General features: G+C 42.9%; 1 protein-coding gene and 1 long non-coding RNA gene across 3 annotated transcripts in view; both read left to right on the forward strand.

Annotated features, from left to right (window-relative positions):
- Positions 1 to 6893, forward strand: part of LOC110292126 — a 21152-nt gene extending 14259 nt beyond the window's left edge. The window contains exons 3-4 of the long non-coding RNA XR_002377659.1: positions 4589 to 4692; positions 6648 to 6893. This is a non-coding gene — a long non-coding RNA (uncharacterized LOC110292126). The remainder of the gene's footprint in view (positions 1 to 4588; positions 4693 to 6647) is intronic.
- A 2004-nt stretch (positions 6894 to 8897) lies between these two features.
- Oma1 (OMA1 zinc metallopeptidase) overlaps positions 8898 to 13659 on the forward strand; it is a 50794-nt gene continuing 46032 nt past the window's right edge. The window contains exon 1 of one of the 2 annotated variants that reach the window (XM_021160442.2): positions 8898 to 8968. The gene's annotated coding sequence lies outside the window, so the exon portion shown is untranslated. Of the gene's footprint in view, positions 8969 to 9062; positions 9084 to 13659 lie in introns of those variants that run through there. The other variant, XM_029476664.1, reaches the window with a different exon arrangement.

A 13659-nucleotide genomic window follows, 5' to 3' on the forward strand; every position in this document is an offset into this window, starting at 1 on the left:
GAGAGAGAGAGAGAGAGAGAGAGAGAGAGAGAGAGAGAGAGAGAGAGAGAATGAAAGTGCTTGGGGGATAGAGTAAAAGGCCTGAAACTTTTATAAACTTAGGTACTCTTAGCTTTCTAAAATCTATCAAAATGGGGTCTATTAAGTAATCTTCCTAAAATCTTAATATTCTTAAATGCTTCTTGCTTATTTAGGACAACATCCATTGAACTATAAGCGTTTAAAACTATTTTTAACAACTATTGTTAATTGTGCACACGAATGCCCATAAAGTCCAGATGTGTCAGAAAGACCACCTTGGGGATGTTTGTTGTGAGGTGCCTGACATGAGTGTTGGGAGTTGAACTTGGATCCTAGGTAAAAGCAATTTGTGCCAGTAACAATGAGCCATCCCTCCAGCTCCATAATATGGAGGTTTTGCTAATCAATAACATTTAGCATTGGCAGTATAATTTTGATAGTAATTTTCTCCCAAAATAGGTTCTAGAAAGAAACTAGGCTTTTATTTCATTTTTCTTTAATAGTCTAAGTTGACAGAAAAACAAGAATACCTAAAACTGCTTTATGCTAATCAAAATATCTCAGAAAAATGTATATTAAAATACTTTTGTTAGATTAACAGTGCTAGATTTTTTCCAATAATATTCCTAATTTATAAATGATAATTGTGAAATTTTTTATGGATGCTGTAGTATACATGAAATGATGTATATATACGTTTGTCAAATAACTTTATGATAATTTTTCTTTGCATGATGAAAGTTACAGACAATAGGATCTCAGCAAATTAGGGCCAGGCAGAAGGTAGAGAAACTTTTCTGTATGTGAAGGGAAAGGGCAGTGTTACTGAGTCAAGAGAGAGAGTGAGAATGAGAGCGAGAGCGAGAGCGAGAGAGAGCATGAGAGAGAGAGAGAGAGAGCATGAGAGAGAGAGAGAGAGAGAGAGAGCATGAGAGAGAGAGAGAGAGAGAGAGAAAGACTGACAGAGACAGAGACAGAGACAGCACTAAAGACTTCAAGTCTAGGATAATTGTTAACTCACAATTGTGATCTTAAGGCATAAGATGTATTGCCAGTCTGCCTGAGCTCTCCTCTTTTAACAAAGCCCAATGTTTTCAAGGATCTTCTTTTGTCTGATTTAAGACGAAAGAAAACAAGATAGCTATCTTAAAGCTGAGCTGTTGATGCCTGTCCACCATGTTAAGCACTAGAAGTAATCAGGTTAGGTGCAGTGTCTCTATGACCCAAAGCCTTCCACTTCATTTATGTGAAGAGTCCTGGCTTTGGAAGTCCAGATATTGGATTAAGGATTGTATAATGCTATTGGGAAGGTAATCAGATAAGGGTCTAATTTAACATTGACAAATGAGGGGCTCAGCAGTTAACAGTGCTGACTGCTCTTCCAGAGGACCCCGGTTCAATTCCTAACACCCATATGGCAGCTACAATTGCTGGTATATCTAGTTCCAGGCATCTAATGCTGTCTGCAGGAACCAGGCATGTACATGGTACACATATACACGTGCAGGTGAAAGGCACATAAAAAGTAAAAGATTTTTAAAAACCTGACGAATGATAGATGTGAATAAAAGCTTCAAAGTCTTTGGTTCTTAAGTCTGTCCTTATGCATGGTGTGGTGGTCTGAATTAAAATGGCCTCCATAGACTCACAGAGAGTGGCACTAATGGCAGTGTGGCCTTGTTGGAGTAGGCGTGGCCTGTTAAAAGAAGCGTGTCACTGGGGATGGGCTTCGAGGTTTCATAAGCTCAAGCTAGGCCCAGTGACTCCTTTTTCTTTCTGTGCCTACCAATCTGGATGTAGCACTCTTAGCTACCTCTCTAGCACCATGTCTTCCTATAGGCCACCGTGCTTCTCACCATGATGATAATGGACTAAACCTCTGAAACTGTAAGCCAGTGCCAGTTAAATGCTTTCTTTTATGAGAGTTGTCTCGATCAGGGTGTGTCTTCACAGCAAGAGAAACCCTAACTAAGACACATGGCTATGTGTTTGTGTGTGTTGTCCATCTGTGCTCACACAAGTTAACAGTCACATAAAACTATTCAGACCCAATTCCAAATAATGAACCTGGGATTTTAGAACAAAAATCCCCAGCCTTGGCAGCTCCATAGGGTACGCTTAATTGTCAGTTCCATTATGCCAATAAAGAGACAATAATAATGATGGGCAGAGAAATAAATATTTTTAATATGGGCATGATGGGGGAGGAAAGAGAGATGTTTTATGAACCTCAGATCTGTCTTTTGGGTATGACATGAAATTTTCTTAATTACTTAATTGTTTATTTATTTTATAACAAGGTACCTTAAAACCTAGTGATATTAAATAAGTTACCTGTTAAGTCTCAGGGTTCTATGGATGTCCTTAATGTTGTCCCTGAACCTTTGTTGTTGTGGAAAGTAAAATGCAGTGCCATCAGGTTCCCAGACATCAGTGAAAGTTCTTGTCTATAGTGTCAGTTCTTCTCTGTGCATCCTGCAAATACCCAACGAACTTGTCTCGCATCCATTTACAGCATTGCAAGATAGCAATGTTAAATGCTGAAGGTGGAGCCAGATGTTGTTGGTGCACACAACAACAACACTGGCACTGGGGAGGCAGAGGCCCGTGGATCTCTGTAGGAGGGATGGTGGCTGCCACCTCTGTGTAAACTCTGGTAGCTGTGCAGCCACAAAGGCATCTTCTGCAGGAGGACCTAATTGAGGATTTCTTGAGAGACCAACGATTGATGCAGACAATGTCAGCCAATCGGGAACTGCTGTTTAGAGGAGACACTTTCTTGGGACCAATGGGGCACAGGTGAGGAGTATTAAAGGAGCTTGCAGCAGCATTCAGACAAGCTTGCTGTGGTGTTTCTCACCTGCTCCTGAGTCTGTGTCATTGATTCTGAGGGTCAGCAGTAAGTAGTCCAGGGCCCAGGCAGCAGATCTCCATGATGAGTTCAAGGCCAGCCTGGTCTACAGAGCCAGTTCCAGGGCAGTCAGGGTATATAAAGAAACTGTCTTCAAAAACAAAAACAAAGCAAAACAACAAAAAAGGATGAAGGTGGAAACTGTAAGAGTTCTTCAGGCCAGGCTCCAGAATTCAATGACCAGTACCTCTGCCATACTCTGTCAGTTAAAGCAAATAGCAAGGCCAACATGAAGTCATCATCCTGACAGAGCTGACTGGACCTCTGCAAGTAAGTAGCGGTGAAAGCCAGTGCAAAGAGATGAAGGGAAGAGCTTTGTGCTAAGATGTCACTTCTGATATTTTTTGACTCTTTATCTTTGGGTTAGTCCGACCTGGATTTTAAATTTAAGGAGGAGGAGGAGGAGGAAGATGAGGAGGAAGAGGAAGACATGGACAGCTACTGATATAAAATATACCTGTTAAAAGGATATTTTTAACAGAAATTAACTTATAAATTGGCTTTTGTTGTTCTCAAAAACAGAGATAGAATGGAGGCAGCTTAATAGGTCCAAGGAAAGGCAGGTAACCATCGCATACCTTAGAGAACCCCAGGTTTCAGAGAGAGGATGTTAAAGGGGCAGTGCTCACAGAGTTGTGGAAAACAAGGGCCCTGGAAAAGAACTGCCCTCTTTAGAGTTCTTATAAACAAGGCATTATCCCCTTTGCAAAGAGGGAAATCACTGTTAGGGAAAAGATGGTGCCCTACCTTCCAAAGGGAGAGTGGGCCTTCAGCTTCAGTGATGGTGGCCATTACAGATGGATTCTGCCTGAAGTTCCCTGAAAAACACCTGCTCAAGCCATGGTAGATTGCCACTGGAGCACCTTGGGTAACTTTGGATGTAGCAGACAAAAAAAAATGTTATTTTTCTTTTCAATATTAGGGCTTTGTTCTTTGCCTGAATCAATAACCTTGAAGTCCTTACTAAATGAACTTGTTTGTTCAAATTTCTATGTATCTAACAAATGTTGGATAAAATATCTCCAAATGAAGAGAATTATTGATGTCAATTTCAGCTTTGGGAATTGTCCCATACATGGTCCAATAACAAGGCACAACATTGGGAATCCTTACCTAGAAATTAGGGATCATTCAGACCCACAGCTTACTTCTGTAGATCAGATCTGTAACATGTGGCTGTTAGAATTTGTACTCTCTAGGATGTTTATAAACAATAGTAGCAAAAGCAGTGCTAGTAGGTGAGTCTTGCCAAGGTTATGGACATCTTCTGATGTTTGGTGACACTTTCTCAGGGTGAATAAAGACCTGTCCTACCTAGATTAAAAGACCCCCAAAAGTCCTTATCTGAAATAAAACTTTTGCTTATCCCTTTGAATGTCACAGTCTCAGTCTTAAAGACATGGCTGACTATAGAAATAAAGTGCTGAAAACCCTTATTTTTTTTCCTCTGAGGGAACAGAAGGATGTCTGTCTTATCTTCTTAAATACAAAGATAGCCCCTATTTTATAAATCAATCAGCATTTGTCACCTTTCATTTGGTTTTCTTATTATTTTTGGGGTACTTTTGTTATTTCATGATTACTACTTTCCTTATTCTATCCAAGATTTTTTTATATTCTCAATTATATAGCCATCAGTATGCCTCTTCCCACCAGGAACTCAAGGAATTTCATCTTGAGAGCAAGCTGGACAAAGATGGCTTCTGGGACAATCATGACCATGGCTTTCTTGGCTCTTGCCTCTCATGGAACCATTTTTGGTATGATGATGTGACTGCTTCTTAGACCCTTCAAATATTTGTGACATGTGTGTCTTTAAATGTGTGAAAGTTCAAACCAAACTCCTATGATGCAGGTCTGCCAGCGACGTGTCATCCAAAGCCTTGTCTTCCCCTGGGGAATAAAATAAGATGCGCTGTGGCCATCTTATTGGAATGGAAGAAGTTATAGATCACTACTCACCACCCTTCAGCTTCATCAGAAGCTCTCAGTGGGGAACTGAGGCAGGAGAGTAGGATGAAGAGAAAGGCAACAAGATTGAGCCTTTGTCTTAACCACTGCCCACCTCACAGGCACGTCTCAGATGAGAAAGTGGCAGATGCCCTCATCTGTAGGTTTAGAGAAATGTATTTAGAAGTCAGTTTGATCACATGTCCATTTAGCAATGGAATGGTAGGCTCATCCTTAGGGCCTATGAGCTCTTCAGCCAGTTTTCCAGCTAGACTTATAGTATGAGGCATGTTTTTGCTTCTGTACAATGAGCCTTAAATCCAATCAGAAAGAATTGGTTGCCCCCACGACTTTCATGCCACTGTTGTACCCATGGCTGGTCATTACTATGCCTTGCAGACTCACACCTGGGCAAGATTGTGTTGGGCTATGAATCTGCCTCACCACTGGGGTGCTGAGAGCATCACCAACAAGCCGCTCAGAGGAGGCAGAGCACAGCCTATGATAGGGGTCCCGCCCACGTTTTATGTTTCTCCAGATGGGAAACAGGGAGGTCTGGGACAGATGCTGTGGTTCTCAATCTCCTGTGAACCAAGACGCCACTGGGGACCTCGAGTAGTTGAGAGTGGTCTGGTTCTGAGTGAGTGAGTGCTGAGCGTATAGAGGGGCTGGAAGAGAGAAGGCCTTCTCTGAGCACAGTACTTTACAATGAAGCCCCCAACCACAAGCCCCTGTGATCCTTAATGAAGGAGACAATCCTTGATGGAGACGAGTTCTTGGTTGTCCAAACTGCTTTATTGTTATGGAAGATGTCAATGCACACACCTTACTCAGGGTGAACCAGAGATTAACTATCTTTTGCAGGAAGGGACAGCTAGGACGGGAAGCTCATTGGGTGAACACTTTGCCTTATCTAGATACCTCACTAGCATGAAGAACCCCAGGCTTTTACGCTACATGATATGATCGTTTGTCACTGTCCTCTCAGTGGGGTGACATGGTCATGTGTTGCAGGACAGGTAGAGCCTGGCTGGGAGCTGGTTCCATGCCTGCTGCTCTCAGTTATGAGATCTCCTGGGGGTTTGAACCTCCTCCAACCTTACCAGTTCTTCTGCCTGGTGGCATAGTCCACTTGCCCCACAAGATTGTTGATGGGAAAGCTAGCCAGCAGGGAAGGATTTCTAGGTCAGCTCAGGTGGATTTCTCCAAGTTTTGTCATCAAAATGTGTGATATCTTCTGCAATAGGGTCCTATCAAGTTCTGGTGAGACATCAAAAGCAATGTCAATAGCCTGTGTTTGAGGGGTCTCTGGGAGTCCCAAGTCCAACCACTCAAGGGGAATATCCCATACCTGTCAGTGGGTAGTTTATTTGTGACTTCTGGAAAGAACATTTTCCACGGTGTTGGGTGACTCCATTTAAGCACATATTTAAGAAGTTTGTCGAGGTTTCCATGTTTTTTTTCCCCCAAGCATCCCAGTGTTAATTATCCATTTCTCCACATCTTCCTCTGTCTTCTCTTCCCACCCCTTCCCCAAGTATTCGTCTGTTTGCCCCTCCATATCACCTGTGCTCTGTTCAGAGTGCAAAGAGCAAGTGGCTGTGATTTGTTCAGACACGAATGGGGACATCTACATCATACACCTTCCTCTAAGGTTCAGTGAATATCACCGAAGAGGAGGTGGGGAGATTGTATGAGTCAGAGGTCAGGGCAGACTGGGGAGAAACAGTGTTATCTAAATATGACAGGACCATTATACTTGCAGCAGCTGTGGGAGCCTGTGTAAGACTTGCAGAAGACCAAACCAGTCAATGGTCCAGCATGGAGTGGAAGGGGCTCAGAAGATGATCACTGACTCTGCATGGGAGCTATTGACGGCTGCTAGAGGGGGGTTCCCCTCCCCACTGGGGTGGTGGTGGTGGAGGGTGTTCTCTGGTAGTTCAATCACTCATTGGGTTTCCCACCCCACATGTGTGTATGGGCCACATTAATTAAACTCAGTGGGTTACTGAAAAAAAAAAAAGAGGGCATGAAATTGTGAAGGGAATATGGGGGGCATCCTGGATGAGTTGGGGGAGGGGAACAGAGGTGAATATAATAGAAATACATTATAGGCATGTATGAAATTCTCAAATAACAAAAATCTTATATTATAAAAAAAACAAAACCACCAACAAAAATATAGAGCTGAAGTCCTTTAAGAAAGATAAGCATATGAAAGTGACCAATGTCAGAGCTTGATAGGTGGCTTAGTGGTTAAGAGCACAGCTGCTCTTCCAGAGGTCCTGAGTTCAATTCCAAGCAACCACATAGCAATTCATAGTTGATGCCTTCTTCTGGTGTGCAGACTTACACACGTACAAAACACTTATGTAAGGAAATAAATATTGAAAAAAGGAAGTGACCAATGTCAGATAGAGACTGGAATCTCATGTTCATCCATGACCAAGATCTACATGTAAGAAACAAAACATATCTACATGTCTAACATATAAATGAGGGGGCTGGCAGGCACTATGTAAATGGCTCATAAAATGTCACAGCCAGTTATCATTGATCTTCTCCTGCCCCAGTCTCCCACGAGCTGGGACTAGAAGGGTGTGTCACTATACCCAGAAAAATATCACTATCGTTAAATGAAGTTAAGTATTGGTAAGTTATTATTAATTATAGCATGCTGAACACTCACCCAACCCCCTTCCCTTCCTTTTGGCTTTCTCTACCTATCTAATTCTCTTCTTACTTTTCTTGTGTTTTCTTTAGGTTTTAAGACAGAGTTTTACTCTGTAGACCATGCTGACCTGGGATTGACCATGGAATCTGGCAACCTGGTTTTGAATTCAAAGTCATCTTCTGGTTTCAGCCTCTTAAATGGTAGAACTGAAGAGATAAACCACCATGCCCTCTTTTGAGTTTTAAAATGTTTAGGTTCTCTAGGGTTCTGTCTCCCAACTTCTATTTTCTCTTAACCCATCTACTCCTTTCCTCAATGGTAACCCAAGGTCTGAGTCATCTCTTCCTTACTGGTGACTCCTCTAGTTATGTTCCCAGCTCCCATTGGGTTGTAGAACCATTTTCACTTTATGACTGCTTATAAATATTTCCACAGCCCATCTAGCGGATGTGATGGATTGAATAAGTCTAAACCTTCAGTGTAGTCATGCTCTCTGTCCACCCTTTTCAATCCCTGCTTCATGATGTCCTCCTTGCAGTAACCATATGATATTGATCTTAATATCACCACCATGAAGTGTCTGTCACACATTAGATAAATATTTGTTGAATACATAAATAGTTGAATACATGAATAGTATTTTTATCTTTAATGTGTGTCTTAGGTCGCCTATTAGAAAACCAGAATAATTCATATAATCACAAAGCATCTTTTTTTTTTTTTTTGGCTGTGGTGGGTAGTTGCAGCTCCCACAGAATCATGCCTGCCAGTATTCACACTCCTTTGTAAAACATTCCCACAATGAAATCTGGTCTTAGGACACTCCAGGAGCTGTTGTCATGAATACTGCTGACCACTTATAAGTCTGGTGTCCTAGAGCGATCATGGTGAAAGTCTTTCATATTTAGTCTTATTTTTATGCACCTTTATCACTCTAGGACTGAGGGATGATTGTTAGTAAGTAATTGGAATGCTAGAGTTAATGTTATACCTACGATCAAAATTATCAGCTCAGTGCAGCTTCAAGTCAAGGCATCAGAGTCCTCCAGCAGCCCCTGGAATCGCTTTCCTTTTGACAGAACTGGTGTAGAAACTACAGCAGGCACGGTTTTGCATGGATCCAACACAGCCATGCCAAGTACCAAGGAGGTGTAGAGTTCCTGGCAGGTAGCTTAAACCTGGGCTATCCTCCTCCCAACACACGGGGGCGCGACGGCGTCACAGTCCGTACAGCCGCAGCCGGCCAGGACTGGGACTCGGGAAAAGGACTTGGCCCTCTCAAGGGCGGAGCAAAAAGCGCCCGAGAGGTCCCCAGGGCAGGAAGTGAGGGGGCGGGGCTTGGGAAAGGTGTACGCCTGCGCGGAGCCGGCTGTTGGATTCCGCTCGGGCTGCGGCTTCAGTGCGCGCTCACGGTGACGGCTCGGCGTTCTTCCAGAGCGGGGCGGGGAGGGCGGAGAGGGGAGCGGGGCCCGGGGGATTCGGGGACCGCGGTGGGCCTAGGCCGTGCCGGACGAGGCGAACGGCTCGGTGGGTGGAGCTTTCTGGAAGTTTGCCTCCCGCCTCGGGTGGTGGCTTCCTCCTAAGCGGCGCTTCCTCCAGGCGTCGCCGGTCTGGCCTGTGCGGGTCTCCCCTCTGCCTCGCCGCTCGTCCTTGTGCAGAGAGACACACGCTCTTCTGCCCCAGCTCGCAGCATTGGCACAGTCGGAGCAGTTCCAGGGAGCTCATTGGTTTCCTCAAAAACTTGTATTCAAGGATCACTTGTTATAATATTTACCACTCGCGGTGTGACGGGGAGCCACTGTGCTGGGGCAAACCTCTGCCAGAAATGTTAGTCCCAGGAGATGAAAATCCCACATTTGGAATTTAGGAGTTCATCGCCTCCTAGCGTCTCTCAAGGTCTTGGAGCCCTCCTAAAAGGATTTAACTTCATAGGCATCATCCCGAGCCAAGATGCAGGGGTGCAGTGTGACATTTGGAAGCTTAAGAGCCAACCCTGATAACTTACTTTTTTTTTTTTTTTAAAGAAACCGTCCATCATGTGTACTTAGCTGGAATGATTATTTTAAAGTGCATGTCCTATTTTTGCCAATCTGACAGCTGTTTCCATAGAAACTAGAGAAGAAATTGTAGTTTTCAGTAAGAGTTGTTAAAACTGTCTTCTAGCCATCAGCAGTGAGTGCGAGTGAGCGCGCACTACTTGCTCATTCTGAGATGGCACTTGAAGAACTAAGGGTTTGAAATGTTCTTAGAGGCTAGCAATCCAAATTGTGTAATTTTCTCACATCATTAATTTCCTAATCCTACAAGTCTGCCAGCTATGTTTGTTGGCCTGCCACAGTTCTTTGAAGAGCACACGTCAGTCCCAGTTCTTCTTAGGTGCTGTGTAGTGTAGTGACTGGCTCTTTGAAAATATATAAACAGATTTCTTTCCCCATTAAAAAAAATTTTATTTTGAAGGATTAATCAGTGATTACGGATTAACAACTACGGTTCCTATTCTGGATGGCACTTGATTGCCAGGATTAGAAATGCTAATGATTTTAATTATGTACCTAGTGTTGGGAGCTTTTGTTTTTACCTTCTATGGGTAGACTACGTTAAATATGTTTGCACCTGCTCTGAAGTGAGCACTTTTCTCATGAGCAGATAGATCCCAGCAGTTCGATTAGGGTGCATGACTTTTGGAAGAGAGTTTATTTTCTGAGGGGGGATATCTATACACTAGATGTTCTGTAATTTAGCAGTGGATGAAGGAGGCTTGGAGAAGGTGCCTTTGGAACTGGGAAGCTGGAAGCAACATTAGGAAGCTTATTGAAAGGCTCACAGAAAACCAGTGGAAATTACAGAAGAGCTTGCTTGGCTTAGGATTTACAAAGTAACACACCCTGTAAACACTTAAATTGCCCAGAAAGAGGAAATACTGGATGCCTCATAAACACCGTTCTGCCCCCTAAATTTCACGTAGGCTTTTTATAAGACTTATATCTGTATCTATTAGCGTGTTTTGTCTTTACTAGCTTTACAGATTGGGCAGACATTTTTGTCTTGTCTTTGCTTTTTATCTGCTACACAGAGTGGCGTCTGACTTGTAGCATTCATTCCTATAATGATTTATCAATGAATTAATGAATCAATGACTAAAACAACCCTTAACCAATGAGATACGGGAATGTTTGGTTAAGATGATCAACTTTTATTAATTTGGTTGGCAACATTTTAAAGTAGGTAAATTTCACACTAAGTCTGAATTTGCAGCTTTTGCAGAAATGTTTGTAACATTTGGCAACATAAAAGACAGATTTTGTTATATAGTTGGGCCTCCTGTGATTGTTCACATCTGCCTGGCCTCGCTGCAGCTCCCCTACATCTATCACACTAACCTGCGCTGTGCAGAGTTGTCCTCTTAATCATTTTAATAAAAATGAAGCAGAGTACAAATTGTGCTCCTCAGATGCACCTAGCCACACACCAGGGCTGCCATAGTGGACAGCACAGGGAACATTCTATAGGAAGTCTTATGTAGTGTTGCTTTTGACATTGGACTTTGCTTCTCCTGTTATCCTGTTGGACTGAAGTTTTGTTTTTAAATTGTCTTGAACAGCTCTGTGACTCAAGTGCTAGAATACAGGCTCGCTCTTCTCAGCTTCAGGGCTCTTGCAGGTAGTAGCACTTCCTGCAGTTTTTAGATTAGCATATCATCTTGGTTGTGGACCAGAGCAATGTATCTTAATTAATTTCTAAAGAAAGGGTTTCTTTCTGTAGACTTGGCTGTCCTGGGACTCGATCTGTAGACCAGGGTGGCCTTGAACTCACAGAGATCCCTGCCAGCTTGTGCTTCCTGAGTGCTGGGATTAATGGTATGTGCCACCACTGCCCACCTGGTTTGATTTGCCTTCCTGAAGGATTGCTTTAGGTTCCTTGGAGGAGGGGTTGGTAGAGAACTAAAGTGAGGTAGTTACAATATAGTAAAATCTATAACTCGGGGTCCCAAAACTAGGATGAGCTCAGCTGAGGTAGTAAGGAGGTAGATTGGCAGGGCTGACTTAAAGTGACCTTTGGTTTTTCTGGATGTTAAATTCCTAAGGCTAAGTCTGTATAGTTTGGAACGTGGTTTGTAGAAGATTGGGAAGTTTGAGTAGGGAGGATCCTTCAGATTGTCTCATGACACACATGGGTCTTGTACAGCTGCCTCCTGCCATGGGAATGTTGTTGAGCTCATTTCTAGGTAAGACAGGGAAACTGGGTGAAGAGCAGGAGTTACCTTAGAGAGCCTCTGAAGCCCACTCAGATGTGGAAAGCACAGTAGGGTCTCAGAAACATGAAGGCATTCAGGCATCTTCTGCATGAGTCGGTAATCAGCCTGTCTTGGCCCTGTCTTCCCCTCCCTGTGGTCTCTCACGTATCGTAGGTAGGTTTCGTTGTCCTTTTCTGTGCAAGCATGTGCAGAGCCTTTCCTCCCAGGTCTAGCTTACATGCCCTTTGTGTGCTGCAGCACCAACTATAGGCCCTACATGGGTCTTTGTAGTCATATGCTGGATAGGGCATAATGTGAAGTTTTCTCTGTGGTAAGTGTCTACTGATGTCTTTGAGACCAATGGCTACTAGGGACTAACATGACCTCCTGGCTCCTTCTCTAAGTTGAGGTCATGCCTGGACAAGTGTCAGAGCTTTGCAACAGTAAATCATCAGATTTGAAAGGAAGAAATGTATTCATGTCGTCTTTATAGTTTGATCTCTATTAAAAGAGCTTAAATATACTTTCCTATGTGAAACAGTTCAATTTTTTTTTTTGTCTTTCTCCTACCCAGTGTCTTAAGAACGACTTCTGCCTTGTGTAAATAGCTAGCTCACTGCTTTAACACATGGAATTTAGTTATAATAACAACTCGAATATCCTTGTCTACTAATACTGCCATTTGTATTAGATAGGAGTCAGCTTCCTTTGATTAATATTTCTTTAATTCTGTGAATCTCATTTTCTGCTTGGTAATTTTAAATTGTGAATTATATATTGCTAAATGTTTATTTTTTGATTCTTGAGGTTTTTTTTGTTTGTTTGTTTTGTTTTGTTTTTTTTTAAATCCAAGATGTGGCTATTAGAAGCAGCTTGATCCTTTAGAGTGCTGTTTCTCTGGGTGTTTGCTTTAGTCTTTGTTATTGGGGCTAGAGCAGCTCTCATATCCGTGCTGGACTCTTTGGAGTTCCACCCAATTTCTGTGAATTACAAATGGGAATTTTTCCCACTTTGATCAATGGGAGCAGATACTGCACCCTGGCCTGTGCATTGTGCCCAGAAATTATGGTTCTTTGCAAGCTTCAGGGGGATTTCTTACTCGTATGCCCAGCTAGTACTCAGCTGCATAGGGAGGCCTGCAGAGAAGGGAAGGGCCTGCAGAGACCTTGAGTTCTCTCTTTGGGTTTTGTGTTTCTTTCTGCCCATAAGCTCTAGCTGCCTGGTCCACAGGCGTGCCCAGCGTCATACCTTCAGTTCAGAGCACTTATAGGTGTAGTCCTTCTCTTGTGTGTGGTTTGGAGACTCACCAAGGCCATTCTCTGGGGCAGTTGTAGGTCGAGTCTTGTTTCCCATCATTCAGTCCTTCTTTGCCTACCCCCAAGTGTGTGGAAATCCTCATTTTATGCATTCCCTTGAAAAAGTCAATTTTAGGTGGCGTTAAAGTCCCTCTTTCCATCCTGATTCTAATCAAAAGCCCCATGGGTTTATTGGAATGAGTAAATTAAAAGTCTTAAAGATAGCATTTTTTTAAGTTAGCCTTTCTATCCCATTATACTCTTATTACTGTCAACTGATACACATTTGTTGTTTTATCGAAGCTATTTCTTATTTTGCCAAATGATTTGCTGATCAAATAGAGTCCCTGCAACTAAAAAAAAATATAAAATGTTTTTTCTTTAAATGAAGTGAAAAAATTCAAGTGTTGAAAGTAAGCACTGTGTAGTGAGCTGAGGCTGTGTGTGTTCCTCTGGCTTGTCCTGTAGAAGGTGCTGCTGCAAGTGGTGCACTGAAGTACCGGCATCTACCCTGACACGTTCAGCATGTGTCTCGTTTCTCTCTCCTCTCCTCTCCTCTCCTCTCCTCTCCTCT

The sequence above is a fragment of the Mus caroli genome, chromosome 4, assembly GCF_900094665.2.
Source record: "Mus caroli chromosome 4, CAROLI_EIJ_v1.1, whole genome shotgun sequence".
NCBI lineage: Eukaryota > Metazoa > Chordata > Mammalia > Rodentia > Muridae > Mus > Mus caroli.